The sequence below is a fragment of the Ursus maritimus genome, unplaced genomic scaffold (genome assembly GCF_017311325.1).
Source record: "Ursus maritimus isolate PB19 unplaced genomic scaffold, ASM1731132v1 scaffold_8, whole genome shotgun sequence".
Classification (NCBI taxonomy): domain Eukaryota; kingdom Metazoa; phylum Chordata; class Mammalia; order Carnivora; family Ursidae; genus Ursus; species Ursus maritimus.
In genome coordinates, this window is record NW_024426996.1 from 32,319,461 (window position 1) to 32,342,862 (window position 23,402).

Consider the following 23,402-nt stretch of genomic DNA (forward strand, 5'->3'; position numbering starts at 1 on the left):
GGTGCATATGTATCCCTGGTATATCCTGTGTGTCCAATTGAACAGAATGAAAATGAAACAAAACATACCAAAATTTATGGGAAATCGCTAAAATGGTACCTTCAGGATAATTTATGAGACTAAACGCCTATATTAGAAAAGAAGAATAGTCTCAAACCAACAACCTTAGCTTCTACCTTAAGAAAACAGAGACAGAAACCCAAAGTCATCAGAAAAAAAAAAGGGGGGGAAATATTTAAAAAACAGAGTGGCAGCCTATAAGGTAGAAAACAGAAATAATGAGGCAAGTTAATTTGAAAAATAAAGCCTGCAATTTGAGAGGATCAGTAAAATTCATTAATCTCTCTTTAGACTGATGAGGAAAAAAAGAGAGAAGACAGAAATTGCCAATGTCAGAAATGAGAGAGCTGCCGTTATCACAGATTCTACAGATATGAAAAGAATAAGAATATTATGAAATTTTTATAAATTCAACAATTTATATGAAATGGTAATAGTACTTGAAATATATAAACTACCAAAGCTCATTCAAAATAGATAACCTGGTTAGGCCACTATTTATGAGAAATACTGAATTCGTTCGTAAAAAACTTCCTACAGAACAAACAAGAAACCTTTAGGCCCTGATAGTTTCACTGTGGAATTGCACCAAATATTTAAGAATGCAACAATACAAATTTGACACAGGTACTTTATAAATTGAAGAAGAGGGTGAATTTCTCTCATTTTATGATGCCAGCATTACTCTATCGAATCAGGACAAAAATTAAATTTAAAAAATTTCATTCCAATATCTCTTGAGATTACAGATGCAAGATTTTTTTTAAATAGCAAACAAAATCCAGTAACAAAAAAGTAGATGCAGTTGATTCTCATTATTCATGAATTGTGAATTTACTAACTTGCTTATTGGCTAAATTTTATTTGTAACTCCCTAATCTATACTTAGAGTACTTCCACCATCATTTGCAGGCATGGACATAGTGGCCAGAAATTTGACTCACAGGACCCTCAGATTCCCGATGAGATTAAATAAGGCCAAGCCCTGCCTTTTTGTTTCAGCTCTTATCTTATAAACAAGTGTCCTTTTTTGGTCTAATTGTGTCACATTTTTGACATTTCTGTTGGTACTTTGCAGTTTAAAATGACCCCAAGTGTGGTACTGAAGTGTTGTCTTGTGTCCTTAACTACAAGGAGGTTGTGACAGGAAATATGCATGTGTTATAGTTTCATTTAGTGAGTTATGATGCTGTTAGTCATGAATTCAATGTTAATAAATCAACAGTATGTATTAAATAAGGGTCTTTAAGCATAAATGTACATAAACCAAGATTATATATTGAACAGTTAATGAAGAGTTGTGATCAGAGGCTCACAGGAACCTAATTCTGCATTTTCCCTAGAAGCAATGTTGGGTATTCAATAATTCAGTGTTCACATTGACATTATAAAACATAAGTACAAAAATCAACTCTATTTATTTCTTAAGTGGGTATTATCCCATAAATGTAGAAAATTAAAAAAGAATATTCATATGTTCGTCTCTCTACATATGATGGATCCTATATCCATTCCTGATTTAAAAAACAAAAGTAAAAACCTCTTAGCAAACTTGGAACAGAAGTAAATTTTCTGAAGCTATGAAAAACAATTGTTAACATTGTACTTTAAGATGAAAGCTAAATATTTTTCACCTAAGAACAGAAACAAAGCATGCATATCCACTGTCAATATTTCTTTTCCGTATTATACTGGAGGTCTAAACATTGCAATGAAACAAGGACAAAAAATAAAGACTATCCTGATTGGAAAGAAATAAAAACTGTATTTAGAGACTGTAGAATTATCTCTATAGACATTCCAATGGAATTGACAAAAAAATCTGCAAGAATTACTTAATAAATTTGGCAAAGTTGGAAAGTATAATATCAATGTATAAGAATAAACTGTATATTTATATACAAGTGGTAATCATATTGAAGATTGAGATTTAAAAAATAGCATTTATATTAACATTAAAAATATCTAATACTTAGGAAAAATTTGAATACCTGGCTTCTTTCTTTTTGTAGAAACTAATAAGTTTATTCTAAAATTTACATGAATATTGGAAAGTGTAGAACAACAACTCATATTCCAAAATGAAGAACAAATACTGTAGAGTTATACTATCTGACTGCATGTTTATTATACATATAATAAATATAGTGTGGTATTGACAACAAAATGGAAAAACAGATCAAGGATGAACAGACAGATAAAATGTTTACTGATTACATATGTGGCAAACAATTTATATCTAGAATAGATAAAGAACATTTCAAAACTTAAAAATAAAATAGAAACTTAACAAAAACAAACAAAAATTTTAAATGGGCACATAATTTGAATATAAAGTAAATGTAGTATATATATATATATATGACAGCATATTATTCAACCTTAAAAACAAAAGAAATTCTGCTATTTGCAACAACATGGATGGATCTGAAGACATGATGCTAAGTGAAATAAGCCAGACACAGAAAGAGAAATATTGTGTATTTTCACTTTTGTGTGAAATCTAAAGTAGTCAAACTCATAGAAACAGAGAATAGAATGGTGTTTACCAGGGGCTGGAGAGAGGAGAAAATGTGAATGTGATTGTTACAGGGTACAGAGTTATGAAAAATAAATAAGTCCTGGAGATCTACTATACAGCACATTGCTTAGAGTTAGCAATATTATGTTGTATACTTAAAATTTGCTAAGAACGTAGATCTTATATTAAGTGTTCTTACCATACACATTAAAAACTAATAATAATAATAATAATAATAATAATAATAATAATCGGGATGGGAGGCAACTTTGAGAGGTGATGAATAGGTTTATGGCCTTGATGGTGGCGATGTTTTCATGGTGTATACTTAACCCCAAACTCATCAAGTTGTATATATAAATATGTACAGGTTTTTAACATGTCAATCAAACTTCAATAAGCTAATTTTTAAAATGCAATACATATGGCAGCTAAGCACACAAAAACATTCTCAATACTATTAATCATTAGAAAAATGAAATAAAGCCCCAACTAGTTCTTACTACATATATATTAGAAGGATTAAAATTAAAAGGTGACTATGCCATGCATTGGTGAGATTGTGGAACACTAGCTCTTAGACACTGCCAGAGTCTTTTTGAAAATTCTAGAAACTTTGTGAAAAACAATTTGGTAAGCTCTTCTTTTTTTTTTTTTTTTTTTAAGATTTTATTTATTTATTCGACAGAGATAGCGACAGCCAGCGAGAGAGGGAACACAAGCAGGGGGAGTGGGAGAGAAAGAAGCAGGCTCATAGCAGAAGAGCCTGATGTGGGGCTCGATCCCATAACGCCAGGATCACGCCCTGAGCCGAAGGCAGACGCTTAACCGCTGTGCCACCCAGGCGCCCCGGTAAGCTCTTCTTTAAACTTACATCTACCATATGACTCAATCATTTCATACCCAGATATTTATCCAACAAAAATAAAAGTGTATGTTCATTGCAGCTTTACTTGTAATAGAAAACTGGAAATGCCTATTTTAATGGGTGAACAAATACATATATTATGGTATATGTAATAATACCATCAATAAATACAAATGAATTTGACACAGATACCAACATGTATGGATCTCAAAATTATTATGATGAGTGAAAGATGTCAGACCAAAAAATAGTTCATACTATATGATCTCCTTTTCATGAAATTCTAGACCATGAACACACAGTCTATGGAGATGAAGATTTGGAAGAGGCAAGGGGGAGCATTTCAAAGAGGGATTATGATATGTCAATCTTATCAAGTTGCATGTTTTATTATGTGCAACTTCTTTATATCAGTCATACCTCAGTAAAGCTCTTGCAAATACTTTGTTGAGGAAATGAGGTCATAAACAAAAAAAGTATTGAGTATGATTCCATTTATTTGAAATTCTCTAGTAGCAAGCCAATGTTTGCCTCTTATGGGAGGGTGTAGGACCAGGAATTATTGGGAAGAGGTATGAGAGAACATTTTGGAGTGACTGTGCCCTTCTATATCTTTGTAAGATTTGACCTATATAGTTCCTGCATTGTCAGCTCATCCACTGATAAACTTAAGAATTGTAGATTTTATTTATTTTTACTTTTCTCTTCAAAAAGAACATAAACAAATAGCAAACCTAGTTTAGGAAAAGCATGCCAAAGTGTTTAGGGGTTGTATATTGATATTTGTAACTTACTTTGAAATTCACTAAAAATTTAAGATGGGCTGATAGATGGCTATAGGGACTGACTGGTGGATAGATATGTTTTGAAGCAAATACTGTAAAATTTTATTTGTGGAATTCATGCAGTGACTATGTGAGAGTTAACTGTATAGTTCTTCCTAGTTTTTTGAAGTTTGAATTTTTTTTTATAAAAAATGTTATTAAAACCTTTATGCTGAGATGAGACTACATACTCACCAGAATGTCTAAAATTAAAAATGCTATCTGTGGGGAAATTTGTATTATCATAGACTGCTTATAAGAACATAAGTTGATATTACAACATTAAGGAATCTTACATTTTCTAACAAAACTGAACACATGCAATATGCTATGAATATAGCAATTTCACTCCTAGGTGAACACACAGAAATTCACAAAAGTAATTATAAGATTTTTCATAGCAACATTATTCATAATGGCCCCAAACTTGAAACAACCTAAATTTCTGTAGAATGGATACTCATTTTGTGGTCTCTTTGTTTAATACACTGTTACACACCAATGAAATGGAATGGACTATAGCCATACAAAATCAAGATGAATCACCTGAACATAATATTGACCAAAAAGAACCAGGTATAAAAGCTCAAGCAAGTGTATGATTCCATTTATACGAAGTTCAAAAACAGGCAAAACTAATCTACAGCTTGAGAAATCAGTAGGGGTTATTTTGGGGGAGAAGAAGGGTATAAAAGTTGCTTAAAGCATGAAGTATGCTTGTGGGATAATTTTTTATTTATGGATTTTGGCAGTGGTTATACACATGTTCATTTGATATTTACTTGAGCTGAATTACTATTATATGTGTAATTTTTTGTATATTGGTCACACTTCAATACCTGATATTTAACAATACTTGTGGTTTTATTCAACTAGATAGAAAAATAGGCCTCTGAGTCCAGCATTATGTAAGTACATTAGATATTTTCTATGAACATGGCACAAGAACAGGGGTACACAAAATTCTTTCCTTAATATTTGTCAACAGTCTGGACATGTATGTGAATTAGGACAATTTGATAATAAACATCAAAATAGAGCCTTATTCTTTTTTTCTCAAAAACTGTGATTGACTAAATGTAATGGAAAAGGAGAAAGGAAGTCAGCAATGTTGCCCAGAGTAACAAGCGGTCAACAGGAATGAGAAGATAAGTGCAGATAAATAGTAAAGAATTGACAAAAAGCCAATCTTGGAAGGCTTTGTGATAACAACATATTGGAGCCTATCTGACTAGACCAATAACTCAGATGGAATAGCGTAATAAATTAGAGAAATGATAACCCCACAAACAGTGGGGTTGTCCCAGGGGAACAATGCAGTAAATTTTGCCACAGAAGCATATCGAAATATAAAAATCTTGGCTGAAAAGACTTGAGGCTGCCTGAAATGCATCAATTTGAATATGTTCTGTAAACTCTAACAGTTATGTGTCATTTGTTTCGCAAGGTTGTTCTGAAAGTTAGGTTCTATAATTTTCATATTATGGATGTGGAAACTAAGAGAATCTAAGTAACACACCTAAAGTGAGGAACCACTATTTGTATATGGGTCTATCTGATAACAATGACTGTGCCCTGTGATTTCTCATATTCTTGCATGCTATCAGAATTTGAAAACAAGGTATATGTAATTTTTATGGGTTTTTTTTTCCATAGAGAATTTACCATGGCTGTTAGAATTACAAAAAATAAATTGTTTTGAAAATAGATTCCAGAATTTACCTCTTTTAACCAGCTTGCAATGAGAGAGGAAAAGGATGAGAGGGAGCAGTCTTTTCTATCACCTCCTCATGAGAAAACAAATCAGTAGAAAATAAATTGACAAGAAAGAATCATTGCATTTAAGCTGCTTCTCTGAGGCTTAATATATTTATATCAAATTCCACTTTTCTGATCATTTTCTATATTCAGGACTGACTCCCATGGTTAGTATTTCAAGGTGTTTTTATTATTTGAAAATCCAAGAGTTATGTTTGATGAATGATAAGCATTATTAACATTAATGTTACACTACTGCCATCTTGTGAGGGCTCTGGGTTTCTACCATTCCTTTGAAAGGGCTTTTGCCAGATTGCAAAAGCAGATAGATTGTAGAGATCTGCAAATTAACTTTGATGATATAATACAGATTGCAATTAAAATGTACTTTGCAACCAAAAGTCATGCTTAATTAGGAAGGGCTTTAAAAATTTTCAATATAAATTTCACATGGAATCACTCTTAGCTACTTATCTTGGCTATATAATTTTACTTATTTGTATATATACATATATAAAATATGAATTAGCCTCAATTAATACACATTAGATAAGACTGCTATATGCAGAGTCAAAATTTTAAAGAGTAAGCCTTAAAGACAATTATTAAATAATAATTGTCTCTGCTCCTTTATTTTTTCTCTAGTGGCTTTGTAAATAGCTAGTTGGGTACAATGAAGAAATTTTGATTAACAATAAAACTATTAGGGCGCGTGGGTGGCTCTGTGGGTTAAGCGTCTGCCTTCAGCTCCCATGGTGATCCCAGGGTCCTGGGATCCAGCCCTGGGATTGAGCCCTCTGCTCCGCAGGGAGCCTGTTTCTCCATCTCCCTCTGCCTGCCACACTGCCTACTTGTGCTCTCTCCCTCTCTCTGTCTCTATCAGATAAATAAATAAAATCTTAAAAAAAAACAATGAAACTATTTGTTGTTGGATAATGTGAGTGTTTAGGTACTCTAAAGAGTGTGATTCTTTTGGAACCATTCATGTGTTATTTACTTGCATTTAATGTGAGAAAATTTTAAGTCATAGCTTAAAAAAATAATCTAGCACTCTTCCCTNCACACACACACACACACACACACACAAGTATTTTTCTCTTGAGGTACTTGAATTTAACTAATAATAGCAATTCTTTCATATCTCTGATTTATCCAATGATATTTATTTTATTTCCAATTTGAATGGAATACATATCTTCTACACTTTTGTTATGTTTAAAAACAAAACATGCTTTAAGAAAAATGTATTTTCCTTAGCATATATAACACTAAATGAATAAAAGGCATGAAATTATATGATATGCTTGCATTACTTGACAAGACAACCCAGAAAATTCAAGAGATCTGAATGTTTACTTCATCAATCTTTGGTCAAAAATCCCAAAGGATTGGTTAGAATCACTGGATGTTTGTCTATGATTATGATATCAACTTACACTGACAGATCCTCAGTTATTTATTAATAACTTTGCAAATTATTTTTCTGCATTGAAAATCAATCATACTTGCACAAAAGTTTTTACCTATAGATTATATTTCAAATTATTTCTCAAATAATTAATTCTCTTTTTAAAAGGGATCTCAATAATTAAAAAAAAGAAAATTAGGGCCTTCAGAATACAAATTAAATTTAATTTGTGGTTAACCTAAATAGAAATTTTCCTCTTAGAATAGAGAAATAACTCAATTATCAAGTATATCTCTTTAGTCAAGATGAAGATAGATTGTTTAGGCTTGCAAAAAGGAAGAGAGAAAAAATAAGTGAGAAAGAACAAATGAGGAAAGAGGGGGGAAGGGAGGTGAGAGAAAGAAAGAAAATGCAGGAAACCTTTCAAATCTTTAACAAAGATGGAAAAACCTGTTTGCCTTTTGCAACTTACGTTTAGGTTGCATTTACATGTAATACTCTCATTAATTTTCAAAACTGAAGAAAATAAACTATACCCAAAACACATTTTTGCCTCATAAAGGCATTGTTTATGTTTTTGGTTTTCTTTTTCAGAAGAGCTAAAGGATATGAATCAGTGTGAAAAATGCTTTTCCAGGGCAGATTACTGTCAGTCAGCACTGAATCAAATGGCTCTGGAGTGAAGGGTAAAATCCAATCAATGGCTGGCTATTTTAAATAAGTAATTTAGAACAAGAGTGATGTAGTGAAAAATTGGTACTACCATTGGAAAAATTGAAGAAATTAAATGCCATATACTTTTCTCTATTGAAGTATGCTCCAAGAATAGTTATCAAGGATATGCCTAAGTGTAAAATTACCAGAATATGTTCTTTTCTCTATGTAGGGTTTTTTTTTTTTTTTTTCTGTTCAATTAGCCAATATTTCCTTCCTGTTTTCTTCTTTTTCATTAGGTTATGAAAAATAGTGAGTGCAAATATCTGGCTCTCTTATTAAATTGTCCTACAAGGCAGAGCTCCTGGAAAGAGTTTATACATAGTTTTAAAGATAGTTACAAATCCTTTTTTTATATTCACACAGATATGTACGAAATTGGTTAACTTATTATTACTTATTATAATTTAGTATTGGTTAAGTGGTAATATAAAATAACATAAAAATGCTGGAGTTGCACTTAAAATACCAAGTGTCAAACAACACTTGAAAAAAAAAATGTGTCACTACATACAACTAATGCTAAATAAAATTTGTTTGTTAAGTAAGGAGGAAAACTTGACTTCTTAAATCTGTTTTCATTTATACTTATCAGATGGATATTTTTGATTGTTTAATGTATCTATTATTTTCATTATGTTTCAAATAAATCCCCTTTCAGTTAACAGAAGCTGAAATTGAGTTTGGTCTTTTTCAATTGTAAAAATCCTGGTCATGACATATTTTCACTTATAAAATGAATATTCCTGTATTTTACATATTTTTCTATTATACAATTATTTTTAACAGATTGTTTGTAAGAGAGCCATTTAATCAAATAACTTTCTATGATTAGGTTAGATTCTGCAATTTCCTAGTGACTTATTTTCACTAATTTAAACAATTTCCAGGGAATCCCATTTATCTGTGAAAATATTTCCATATAAATAGCCACTTTCTCTAGCCATTGGATCCACTTCTCACTATATGAAAATCTCCCAAGTTGGTGATTTGACCTTTAAAATTACACTGAGGGATTAGAAAAATGTATGGAAGGGATAATTTATACAAGATGGAGTTTTACTTTCATTAGAGCCTTTGAAACTTATCTGAAAACATATGAATTAGGCAAAAATCCTTACAGTAAATTACAGAACCTATTACTGATCCCGTGAAGGAGCAGGCCAATGAGTTTTAACTATGCTCTGCTATCCGATAACTTCCTGAATGAAATGTTATCTTATTTTTGCAAACGGCTTGAAATTACTTCCAGTAATATGTGAGGCTCATCAGTTTCTATTTATAATTCTCTAATATTTAAACCTCTGATGGGCATCGGTGCACCGAACATACTACAGAGATTCGCAATCTCATTTACATGTTGATTCAACCTGGACTGGCATTTGTGATAATGATCCAAAGACCTTTATACTCTTTACAAAACTCCCTAATAAAACACTGGCATTTGTTTGTTTGGAAGGCTGCACTTTATGGTGTTTTAATTATTGCTGTACGTTATTGCTTTCTAAATCACTTGAGGGCATATACGTTGAACACGCTATGGTTCTTTATCAAAAGCTGAAAGAAAAGCACAAAATGGTGATTATCATTGTTCCTCAACATTGTAGACATAGAATTGTAATATAATTTACTACTTTCATTACAGTAACATTTCTTGCAAATCATTTATAAACACTGTAACTATTTCAATCTTGTCCAAAAGAGGTAATAAATTCTTTGTGTCATTTTTATATTTGTTGTACTGTGGGGAAATAGCACGGTGGTCACAAAGCTAATTGCTTAAAAAAGCAATAAGTAAAAATAGTTCTTTATGCACGATGCACCCTGACTTTTAAAAGATTTTCTATAATGTGATTTCAGTACTAATTACATAGATCAATAAAGATGTTAAGCTTGCTTTTTTTGGATACAGTTATTAGTGCAGCAGTGATAAAAAGCTAAGGGAAATAGCAAAAGTACGTTTCCAATATAGGCAAATTAAGTGATTAAATATAAGCCTTAATTAGAGCATCAATACAATACTGCTCAAGTCTCACCACAGAAATAGAAAGCAGAGAGGCACAGAACTGTTGGACCATCTGGATCATATTACTGACATTTTTTACCTATAGCACTTCATCTGAATTTATATATTTAGGGAGTAAGTAAGATGCTCATTAAAAGAAAAAAAATAGATTATACATCTAACAGCAATAGCACTGCAAACCATTATAAGATATTGAGACACTCTGTGTTCAACCCAAAATTAATAATTCACTGCAAAGGATTCTAGAGACATCAAATGCTACCAGAACTCTCTACCTGGCACTTGGAGGTCAACACTAATTTTTTCAAGGGCTGCCCCTTGTTTCCAATATAGGCATATTCTTCTGAAATCATAGTAGTGCTTTATACTACAATTTAGAATAACAAAAAACATTAAAACTAGAACATGTGTTACCAGGAGCCTCATCTTCTTTTTCTATCTAAATAGTGAAAGTTCCTAACTAAATCCTGCAGTCCTGGAATGTACCAGTTCCTTGTAAATTGGCACTGTGATTAGGAGCCGACACATTATGGTTCTAATGGATTTTTGATGAAACATCTACCATAATTATATGCTCCCTTTCTCTCTGGTGACAGTCTTTGTCTAGATGCCTATTTTTGTTTATTGTTAATACAGCCACTCAAGCTTTCTCATGATTAGTGCTTGCATGGTACAATTTTTTAACCCTTTTAACCCAAGTCTTTATAGCAGAAGGGGAGATATTCCTTCATTCTTCTTCTTAAAAAAACTTGAGTTTCTAATACCTTAATATGGGATTCTGAATGTTCATTTTAAGAGAATATTCAACTCAAAAACTGCTTTCTTTTCCTACATAAAAACTATCCATTCATTTTTTAAATAAATGATCCCACTGAAGAATCTCTGATTTTAATTGGAGTATTTTTCCATTTACTTTTTATATGGTATTGAATATGGTTGTGTTTAATTAAGTCTGTCATTTTACCTTTGCATGAGGGGAGGCAGTAGCAGAAGGAGAGACTCTTCAGAGCAGACACCCCACAGAGTGTTGAGCCTGACACAGGCTTGATCTCAGATCTCATCACCCATAAGATCACCACCCGTGAGATCACGACCTGAGCTGAAAGAAACCAAGAACCAGTAGCTCAACCGACTGAGCCACCCAGGCATCCCACTCTATGTTTTCTATTGATCCCTTCTGCATTTGTTCCTTTTTCTTTTTTCCCTACTTCCTTTTGAATCAATCAAGTATTGACTGTTAGTCCATTTTTTCCTTATGTTATATGCATTTAATTTTTAGTGATGTATGTTTTTTTTAATGTATTTATCTATTGATCGATCACATCATGGATTAGAATATGCAGCCTTAATTTGTCATACTCTACCTTGACTTAATATTCTATCTCTTCATCTCTGCTGTAAGAATTTATTTATTTTAAAGATTTTATTTATTTATTTGAGAGAGGGGGAGAGAGAGCGAGATAGCAAGAGAGAGCACGAGTGGGGGGTGGGGAGAGGAGGAAGAGACTCCCACTGAGCAGGGAGCCTGATGTGGATAAGGATGCGGGGTCTGGGAGCCCAAGGCAGAGGCTTAACCCACTGATCCACCCAGGTACCGCTACACTATAAGAATTTAAAACAGTTTTCTTCAATTTTGCTGTAATTTGTTTTTTCCTATCCACTTTACCCCTTCATATTTTATAATGTAACAACTGTTATTTTTCCTGTGAATGCTCAATGATCTTTTAAAGAAAATTTAAAAATTAAAAGAAATTGTTTACATTTATCTACATATTTTTTTCATTTCTGGTGTTTCTATTCCTTTGTGTATTCCAAGTGTTTGTCTATATTCATTACCTCCCTTCATCTTGAAAAATTTTCAGTAGCATTTCTGGTAGTACAAATCTGCCATTGATGAATTTTCTTAGCTTTTTATTAACTGAAATATCTTTATTTCACTATCATTTTTAAAGGATTTAAATTGTAGGTTGACAGTTTTTTTTTCTTTTCTTCAGCTTTTAAGATGTGGATATGTCCAATATCCATTACTGTATCATATCTAAAACTTCGATACAGATTTCAAGAATTATTTCCTAAGTGATCTCCTTGAATGTTCTCTATGAACTTTTAACATTTCATCCCTTTATTTTTTTAATTTTAATTTTTTAAATTTGAATATAGTTGGCATACAATGTTACATTAGTTTCAGGTGTACAGCATAGTGATTCAGCATCTATGTTATCTATGCTCATAAGTGTAGCTACCATCTTTCACCATGCAACACTATTACAATATTATTGACTATATTCCCTATGCCATACCTTTTATTCCCATGACTTATTCACTGCAAACTGGGAGCCTTTATCTCCCACTCCCCTTCACCCATTTTGCTCATCTTCCCACCTCCCTTCTCTCTGTCAACTATCAGTTTGTTCCCTGTATTTAAAGGTCCGATTCTGCTTTGGGTTCATTTTTGTTTGTTTGTTTGTTTGTTTGTTTTTTATATTTCACATATGAATGAAATCATATTTCATTTATCTTTCTCATTCTGACTTATTTCACTTAGCATAGCACTTTTTCGATCCACCTATGAACAATCCAGTTTATACAATGCTCTCGAAGAAGTACAATATTTCAAAATGCAAATCCAAACATGTCACGCTCATATCTGGGATCATTCAGTCACATACGGTGACCTTCAGTATAATGTGCATCATTGTAGAAGTAATATTAGACTCCTAAATTTCTCTTGCTTATAAGAAAAGGTATCAATACACACATTAAAATTTGCAAACAAAATCAATACATATAAAGTAGAGCCTATCATTTGTACCTACTTAGAATATCGGATATTTTCACTGTAGTAATAGCTTAACTATTAAAGACATTTATATGTGCACATAGTAATCCATATATTATGCATACATATAATATATATGTATACACACATACACACATAATATATTACTCTGTATACATACTACGTATAAATAGTAACTTATAAATATATTACTCTGCATAAAATATTTTTATATACATATACATACATATATAAATGTCAGTATACACACACACATTTTTGGCTTCTCTGATTCTGTATTAGTTTCCTAATGGCTGTTGTAACCAATTACCACAAACTTGGCATCCCAAAACAACACAAATTTATTATCTTACAGTTATGGAGGTTAGTAGTCTGAACGGGTCAGCAGGGGCTGTATTCTTGCTAGAGCCTCTGGGGAGAATCTGTTTCCTTACTTTTTCTAGCTTCCCCAGGCTGCCTGCACTCCTTTGCTTGTGTCCCCACATCATCCTGACCTCTACTTTCTTTGCCACGTCTCTTTCGCTGATCCTACTACTTTCTTCCTGTAAGGACACATTAGGCCCAGATAGATAATCCAAAATCATCTCACCATCTAATGGCCTTTAACTTAATCACATTTTTAAAGTGTCTTTAGCTGTAAAAATTATCCTCAGGATTTAGGAATTAGGATGTGGATTTTTGGGGAGAGGTTCATTTTTCTACCCACCAGAGATTTAAAAAAATAGAAAGATAATATCAAAAATTGTATACTTGGAGATATGTTTGAAACACTTTTTCATTGTTTTTCTCTAATCAGTGGAGTTATTAGTCATTAAGCCAGATGCTTATACAGATATGAAGTTTTTAAAAATTGCCATATAAAAGCAATCTTTAAATATATAGTGTATATTACTGTTAATAAAATCTATTTTTCTTCTAGATGTCTATCTAATTAAATGTTTATTTTCAAAATTCATAATATTAATATTGATAAGACCCATTGAATGTACTATTTCATTACCCTGAAATGACTCATTTTCTTCTAGGTGGTTTGTAAAGCCCCATTGCACAGTAATAGGAATTTAATGGCAGAACTCCTCAATTAAACCTTCACGATCCCAGGAATGTTCTTATCTTACCTTTCAAATGTTATTATCTGCAGATGTGTTTATTGGTTCAAGATTATTTTAAAGGTGAGAAGATCCTCATTATTAAGCCACAGGTTAAGAGGATAGCCATCAACCTGCTACTAAAATAATTTGAAGTAAGTGATTCTGCATCCATGTGCATTACATTTAATGATGCCATATACCAAAGTGGTTTGGGCTTCAGACCTTTATTAGAAACTTGCTTCCCTCCTGAAATGAGTTTTATACTTTCTATGATTTTGTCCTTTGCATTTTGCAGAGGGTAAGCAACTCTTTGGATCATTAGTGCTATGTCACATATTTAGACTGACAGTCCCTTCTTCACTGTATTTGAATTTGACTGACTCAGTCTCATATATGAATATAATTTCCCATTAAACTGGAGGTCAAATTCTGGTCATCTCAGTTAACCATTTCAAACCTGAAAATATGGACAAAAACACACAAAAGAGAAGGACTGAATATCTTTGAAAAGAGAAGGAATAAAATGTCAGAGACAATAGGACTTCTTATCAGAAAGGACACTTAAAGGGTCAAAATTCTTTAGAATGCAATGTCTTTGTTTTTGTTTTTTCGGAAATGTAAAATAATAGATTCCATGTTCAACTCTTATTTAGGTAATTGGAAAAAAGACAATGATACTTTAAAATTTTCTGTACCTGACTTATTATGATTCATAAGGACAACAAGTAGAAAACATGTCCAAATACTATGCCATTACAGTTTGGAATATTTTAGTGTGACTTACTAGCTTTTATTATACTACCCCACAGACTAATTTATGGAGATGGCATTGGATAATCCTTCTGCTAAACTGTGAATTTCTTAAAAACAGGAAGAATTTGTTTAACCTTTGTATCTCCAGTGTATAACAAACCTAGTATATATTTGATAATTTAAAACATTAAAGAATATATTAATATATGAAATATTAATGTTATACTAAGACATGCTTATATTTTAAAAGGATAATGAAATAAATTGTATTTCTAGTTTTGGTGCTTTGTCTTCTAACTTTTTTTCTATTTCTGAAAAGAATAATTCAGGGCCTGGTTTCTCCTGATTTTTGCTGTGAACATTTCCTAGAACATAGATTTTCAACCCTGGATTTGCGTAAGGGCTGCTCATAGCAGAGATTCAGATTTACGCTGTGATTGACCACATGTTCATATCAATTATTTTAATGTTTCACAGGTGATTCTGATGAAGAGATTTGAAAGAGCTGTTCTAGACTTAAGTTATAATAGATACCAAAGCTCTGGCTTCTAAACTGAAAAAAATGAATCATTTTTACTAGATCTGAGTTATTTGCAAATGGTGTTTATAACCTAGATTAGGGAGTCACATCCATCAGTGAGTAGTTCCTTTATCAAAGTATCTTTGTATGAATGACTGGGTGAACTCTGTTTCTTGCTGAGATCATTCCCAATGGAAGTATCTTTGAAATTCAATTACTGAAGACCTACTACTGTCTGTTAGCCATGATACCATTAGACGATTATGCTGGTATAAAGAATGCTGATGTAATCTGCCAGATTCCATAATTTCTCATCATTTGCACTATGTAAGTTTCCCTCTTTTATTGTATCAGTAAGATAAAAATTTGGATTAAAAATTGAGACAGAAGTATTAAAAACATTTCAAATGTTTCAAAAATGTGATTTTCAAACATTAAGTCAAATATTTAATTTGAATCAAGTGTCATATTCCTCCCGGTATCACACCAAAGACAGAGAAATGATTTATAACATAGAATTTAGTAAATAAATGTCATAGTGACAATAAGGTTTCTTCATTCTACATCCTCATACGCTATATTAAATGTTATTGAATTCCAGGGCACCTGGCTGGCTCAGTCAGTGGAGCATGAAACTCTTGATCTTGGGGTTGTGACTTTGAGTCCCATGTTGGGTGTAGAGATTACTTAAAAATAAAATCTTTAAAAAATAAAATAAATGTTAGTGAATTCCTGTAAAGTACAACAGCGGACAGATTTGTGAGAAAGCTGGGAGCCATTGGAAGGTCCATGCCTATGTAAGATATCAAGGAAAACAAGGAGTGAGAAAAAGCCATTGGATTTGATTTGGCACATAGAGTAGCTGGTTTTCAGTGAGTGTTAACATTTGGGGGGCAACTCCTATTTGTGGTAGTTAAAAGAAATGCCTTCTCTGACACCCTTTTATCCTGTCCATTGTTTATCACTTTCTTAACATAAGTGCTTTGGAATGCCTCTATTATGGCATGAATTACCTTGTTTGATCGGAAGTATTATGGCTGTTTCCCCCTTCTTCTTCCCACAGCCGTTAAGCTGCGTGTACCGCTAGGTAGCTAACAGGAAGGAATAAAATTCTCAGGAAATATGAACCTAGATGCTACTCAATTGCTAATCACGTATGGCAGCTCTCTTTACTCTGTACTTTTGATTTTTCAGAACTGGATTTACTCTCATCAAATCTGGTAAGGGATAGCATAGGCTTTTTAAATTCATTTTTGTATTATGATATGTTAGTCTCCATACAGTACATAATTAGTTTTTGATGTAGTGTTCCATGAAGGCTTTTTATTTTTTTAAAGATTTTATTTGTTTATTTAAGAGAGAGCATGAGCAAGGGGGAGAGGGAGAAGCAGGCTCCCCACTGAGCAAGGAGCCTGGTGCGGGGCTCAATCCCAGGACTCTGGGATCATGACCACAGCTAAAGACAGATGCTTAACTCACTGAGCCACCCAGGTGCCCCTAACATAGTATTATCTTCAGAATTTGATTTGAATTTTATTGGGCTCATACAATAATAAATGTATTTATTTTTAGTTTTTAAAAAAATTACCAAAAAATACACATATTTAATGCATACATACTGATGAGTTTCAACACAATACATACATTTCCACAATCAAGGTATTAAACATGTCCATCACCTCCAAAATTTCTTTGTGTTCTTTTGTGGGGTTTTTTTCGTTTGTTTGTTTTTGTTTGTTTGCTTGTTTTTGTGGTAAGAACACTTAAAATGAGAACTATCCTCAACCTATTTTAGTGTGCATTATATCATGTTGTTAAATATATGTACTATGATATATAGCAGATAGCTAGAACATACTTATTTTGCATAACTGGATATTTATACCCATTGAGCAATAATTCCTCATTCCTCCTCATTCTCCCATTCTCGCAGCTCCTAACAGTGACCATTTATTGTCTTTGTCTATAAGTTTGACTATTTTAGATATGTAGTGTAAGTAGAATCATGTAGTATTTGTCCTTACGTGACTGGCTTATTTCACTTAGTGTAATATTTCATCTATGTTGACACAAATGATAGGACTTTCTTCTTTTTCAAGAAGGTTCATCTATGTTGACACAAATGATAGGACTTTCTTCTTTTTCAAGAAGGTTCATCTATGTTGACACAAATGATAGGACTTTCTTCTTTTTCAAGGCTGAATAATATTCCATTGTTGGTATACACCACATTTTCTTTATCCATTTATCTGTTGCTGGACCACATATCCATCCACAATTGAATAGGTAAAGGGATATAGATAGATAGATAGATAGATAGATAGATAGATATGTGTATATATATATAGATAGATATAGATATATGGATAGATAGATAGATAGATAGATAGATAGATAGATAGATATATATTAATATATTACTCAGCCATCAATAAGAATGAAATCTTGCCATTTGCGATGACATGGATAGAACTAGAGGGTATTATGCTAAGTGAGGTAAGTCAGTCACAGAAAGACAAATACCATATGATTTCACTCATACGTGGAATTTAAGAAACAAAACTGATGAACATAGGGGAAGGGAAGGAAAAATAAAATAAGATGAATGGTTGTTTCCATATACAAAACTTTTTTTTTTTTTAATTAGTTTCAGAGGTTGAATTTAGTGCTTCATCAGTTGCATATAACCCCTAGTGTCCATTACATCAACAACATTGGGGTGCATCTGTATTTTTGTATCCTTTGGGTAAATACCTAGTAGTACAATTGCTGGGTCATGGGATAGCTCCATTTTTAACTTTTTGAGTAATCTCTATAGTGTTTTCCAGAGTGGCTGCACCAGTTTGCATTCCCACCAACAGTGTAAGAGGGTTCCCCTTATTCTGCATCCTCGCCAACATCTGTTGTTTCCTGACTTGTTAATTTTAGCCATTCTGACTGGTGTGAGGAGGTATCTCATTGTGGTTTTGATTTGTATTTCCCTTATGATGAGTGATGAGCATTTTTTCATGTGTCTGCTGGCCATTTGTATGTCTTCTCTGGCAAAATGGCTGTTCACGTCTTCTGCCCATTTCTTGACTGGATTTTTTGTTTTTTGGATGTTGAGTTTGATAAGTTTTTTATAGATTTTGGGTATTAGCCCATTATCTGATAAGTCATTTGCAAATATATTCTTCCATTCCATGGGTTGCCTTTTAGTTTTGTTGACTGTTTCCTTTGTTGTGCAAAAGCTTCTTATCTTCATGAAGTCCCAAAAGTTCATTTCACTTTTGTTTCTTTTGTCTTTGGAGATGTGTCTAGCAAGAAGTTGCTGCCGCCCAAGTCAAAGAGGTTGCTGCCTATGTTCTATGTTCTCCTCTAGGATTTTGATGCATCCCTGTCTCACATTTAGGTCTTTCAACCGTTTTGAGTTTATTTTTGTGTATGGTGTACAACAGTTTCATTCTTCTGCATGTGATTGTCCAATGTTCCCTGCACCATTTGTTGAAGAGACTATCTTTTTTCCACTGGGGATTCTTTCCTGCTTTGTTGAAGATTACTAGACCATAGAGTTGAGGGTCCATTTCTGGGTTCTTTATTCTGTTCCATTGATATTTAAAAACTTTTATTGATTGATAATTTTCCAACCAAATTTCAGTAGGGCAAGTAACATAAAATTAGTAAATGTAAAATATGTAGGATAATTTAGTAACTTAATCTGATAAGTAATCAAATGATTACAATAAAGTTTGATGCCTATTTTGAAAAGGAAAGAATCTTCAAAATGTTCTCAGCACATACCATCTAAATAATTACTCCATTGAGATTCTAAAGCCTTTCTTATGTATTCATATCACAAAATATGTATCCGGCTTTTCGATTAATTTGATTCCTTCATGGCACTGCAAATATTGTGTCTGGTCCTGACTTTTTGCCTTCTCATTTTTACTGCACTTACTTAGAATGCACTCTGGACTGTATTCCATTTTTGTGAAGTTAAGCCATTCCTTCGTGACCATTTCTTTTATTGTTATTCGTTCTCCAAACTCTTAGTGCACTGATAGCCAGTAGTATGCAACTTAAAACTTAAAATAATGTTGTTTTATATATTTCACTCTTCATATTTCCAGTCCTAAATTGAAAATTAGTTTGTAAACTTCTTAAGATGAGCATCATATTTTGTGTATTCTTCTGAATTCCACTCCATATCTAATTCAGTGTTGAACACATAGTAGTTATTAAATTCTTGAATAATTCATTTTATTTCCGCTTATTAGGAAATTAATGGTCATTACTGGTTGGCTTGGATATATTTTGTTTCAAAAGTGTATTCCAGTCAGTTATAAACATTATTTCATATATTTCCTAGGAAAAACATGAGATTTTTTATATAACTTTCAATATCACAATGGAAAAACTTTGAAATTATAAATACATAGACTCATATGGTATGTGATCCTTTTGGATATTTTTCTATATATTCCAATTACCACTTACCAAGATGAAGTGTTTTTTTGTTTTTGTTTTTTTGTTTTACAAATAGAAACATCACCAGTTAGCAAAATGAAGCTATTTTTTTTACAAACAGAAATATTTTCTGATATTTTCCAAAGTTGAGAATACATATATTGTCAAGTAAAAAAGTATTTTATTTCATCAAAATTTAAAAGAATCTTATTATCAGTTGTTCAAAAATATTTATTGTAAAAACAAAAAGAAAACAAAAACAAACAAAACAAAAACAAAAACCCCAACGATTGGAGGGTTTATTTTTTTCACAGACAGGAAGAAAAGAAACATACTATGCCTTCAATTTGATGTACCATGTTCATTTGAAAAAAATAATAGCTGGATTCTTCAGTAAAAAATTCAATAGTATTCAAACTAAACTTATTTTATCAATTGTCTTAAATATTGTCTTACTATGTAGCAGAACATCTTTGAAAAATAAAATATCTTGTTGATGTTTCAACAATGACAAATTGTAATGATGATATATTAATATTGTGATGAACAAAACTAATTGTAGCTATTTCTATCAGTATCTTGATATACATTTTAAAATACAAATTTCAGACATTTATCTAATATTTTTTTTGCACCTATAGATTGATTGTGTAGCTTTTTTAAAAACTTATAATGAACCAACATCATAGTTTTTTTTCTTTTGGTAGTGAAATAATATTAGTTTGTGGGGTACTTTAAAAATTCTTATTGGCTAAATTAATTTCTATAATGTTACTGTCTTCATTTACATGAACAAATATTGCATGCTTGCTCTTTTCTACATAAATAAAAAACATTCTATAATTTTTGGCTTCTCAATGTTTCTTGCTTTTCTACTAACTCTGTAACATATTACCTATACATTAGAATACATCAGTACTTTATGAAGTTTCCCATTTAACACCTGCTCTTTAAAAGTTTTACTCAACCACATTTCAACCTAGGATGTCCTGACATATCTATTTCTTTTTTTTTTTAAGATTTTATTTATTTATTAGAGAGAGAGAGAGCACAAGCATTGGGGAGGGGCAGAGGGAGAGAGAGAGAGAGAAGCAGACTCTCCACTAGCAGGGAGCCAGCCCTAGGTGGGGCTTGTTCCCAGGACCCTGAGATTATGACCTGAGCTGAAGGCAGACGCTTAACCAACTGAACCACCCAGGGACCCCTGACATATCTATTTCTTAATAACTTTACTGTGCATGTGCCAAAAACTGTACTAGCGGTCTTTATTTTACTGACAGTAATTATTTTTGCTAAAGGTAATTATTTCTGAGATGCTTATGCTTTTCATATTCCCTAAACATTCTTTATTTCAATAAAAACTAGAGAAGAGATTTTAAACAGTCAAATATCCAAAATTTACAATGGGAACTTCAAGTTGTTATAGGAAGCACTCAGCTAAAAGCTTTATTACTTCTTGTTGAGGCTGGTCTGCAGCAAACATTGACTCACTATTGAATTAGATTAATGATAAATCACACTTCCCTCACAATAACAGAAATTTCCTGGGTTTTTGATCCGGTCTATATCATCAAGCCTGCTCATCATTCCTTGATATTCCACAAAAGTCTTTTCTCAAACAACTGCCCACATTTTGCTGAAGATAGGGTCACTGTAGTTATGCCTTACATTTATTAGTTGTCACTTAGTAAATACTGGTACCCAAATTGAACATATTTTCCATCTGGGAAAAATCTTAAATTTGTGCAACTTACCTAACACAAAGTCTGTTATCTTAACATTCATTAAAAATTAAATTCATAATCTATACACATTCTGAAATATCCTTTTTCAAGTAAGGAATGAAATTTTATAGGTATTTATCTATTCAACTGCTACTTTCTTTTTCCTGTTGCTTACTGATCTTTCTTGTATTTGCCTAGAAACAATTTTTCTTAATTTTGCTTTTCGATATTTTTTCCAGGCATATTCAGCTGTGTCTTAGACTTTGGGTGATGACTATCTTGTAATGAATTATTTCTTCTCAGACTCATCATAAAATACCCTCACTACTATAAGAATATAAAATTTCAATGTTTTTCGCCATTTTATCTAGAACCCTGACAAGCATCCATGGCTTGTCTCGCTTTTATTTTATTTTATTATTTTATTTTATTTTATTTTATTTTATTTTATTTTATTTTATTTTATTTTATTTTATTTTATTTTTCTTCTTAGAATTACTTTGAACTCAGTCATACCTAGTATAGTTACTTGGAAGACCCATCTATTTGTATCAGGCCCAATATGTTTTCTCATTTCAGGGTAGTATCATTCTCCACTTAACATTTCAATTCATTGAGAAGAAAGACATTTTCTAAAAGTATATAATACTACGTGTTTAAAAAATTATTCACTAAAATTAATCAGCAATCTTTATAGGCAGCAAGTAATAAAGTACATTCTAGAGTGAAAAAATACTTTCATTACTCTGGCAGCACTGCCATGGCCTCCTGCTGAGCTTGCCACCTGCTACGCTATAGCACACGGTAGCTAATGAGTTGTGAAGATGCCAAGCATCCTTGTCTCAGTGAGAGCGCAGACTGCATGTGTTGAATAGCGTCTTCCAAAAACTCTTGTCTACTCAGAACCTCAGAATGTGGCTTTATTTGGAAATAGTGTCTTTATTATACTATTATTATACTAGTTAATATAAGGATTGAAATAAGATTGTTCTGGTTTAGCGTTGGTTCGAAATGCAATGAAATCTCCCTCTAAGAGACTGAAAAGGACACACAGAGACACACAGAAACACAGAGAAGACAATGCGAAATTGGAGACAGAGATTGCGGGGATGTATCTACAAGTCAAGAAACTCCAAAGATTTTAAGCAAACACCAGAAGCTAGGAGACAAGGATGGGAAAATTCTTCTCCTAGAGTCCCCAGAAGGAACCAGCCTTGAGGAGACTTTGATTTCAGACTCCTGGCCTCCTGAATTGCAATGGAATCATATTTCTTTTGTTTTAAGGCATCCTGCTTGTAGTAATTTTTATGGAGCTCTAGGAAACGAATGCAGATGCCTACTGAGGTTTGTGGACACAAATTCAGCATGAAAGAAAACAGTATCACTGGGGTTTCTCTTAAATAACATCAAACAGTGTTAAGTACAGAGAAAAAGGAACGACTGCAATAGTAATAACAGTAATAGTAGCAAATATTTATTAATGCTGTAGCAAAGGAATCTATATTTCCTCTAAAGCTTCACATACTCAGAGCCTGGAGATAAAATAGATATTGCTCCCCATTGTTTTTCCAAAGTGTTTTCTCATCCACCTTCGTGATATCATACTTTATTATCTGAGATGTCTTAGTGTTGCTGCCATCTACATGGATATAGACCTTAGTCGTGTATCTTATTCTTAGATACATTTAGCAATTTTTCCATCTTCTTTCCACATTCACATCCTTCACCACTTCTGTGGTTTTAGCATCTACACTGGACAAGTCAGGCACTTGGTTCTAATTATATTTTTTAACCCTGTCACACTCATTCCTCTTCCATGGTTAAATTCTCTTTGTTTTTTAAGTAGGCTCCTCACTCAGCATGGAGTCCAATATGGGACTTGAACTCAT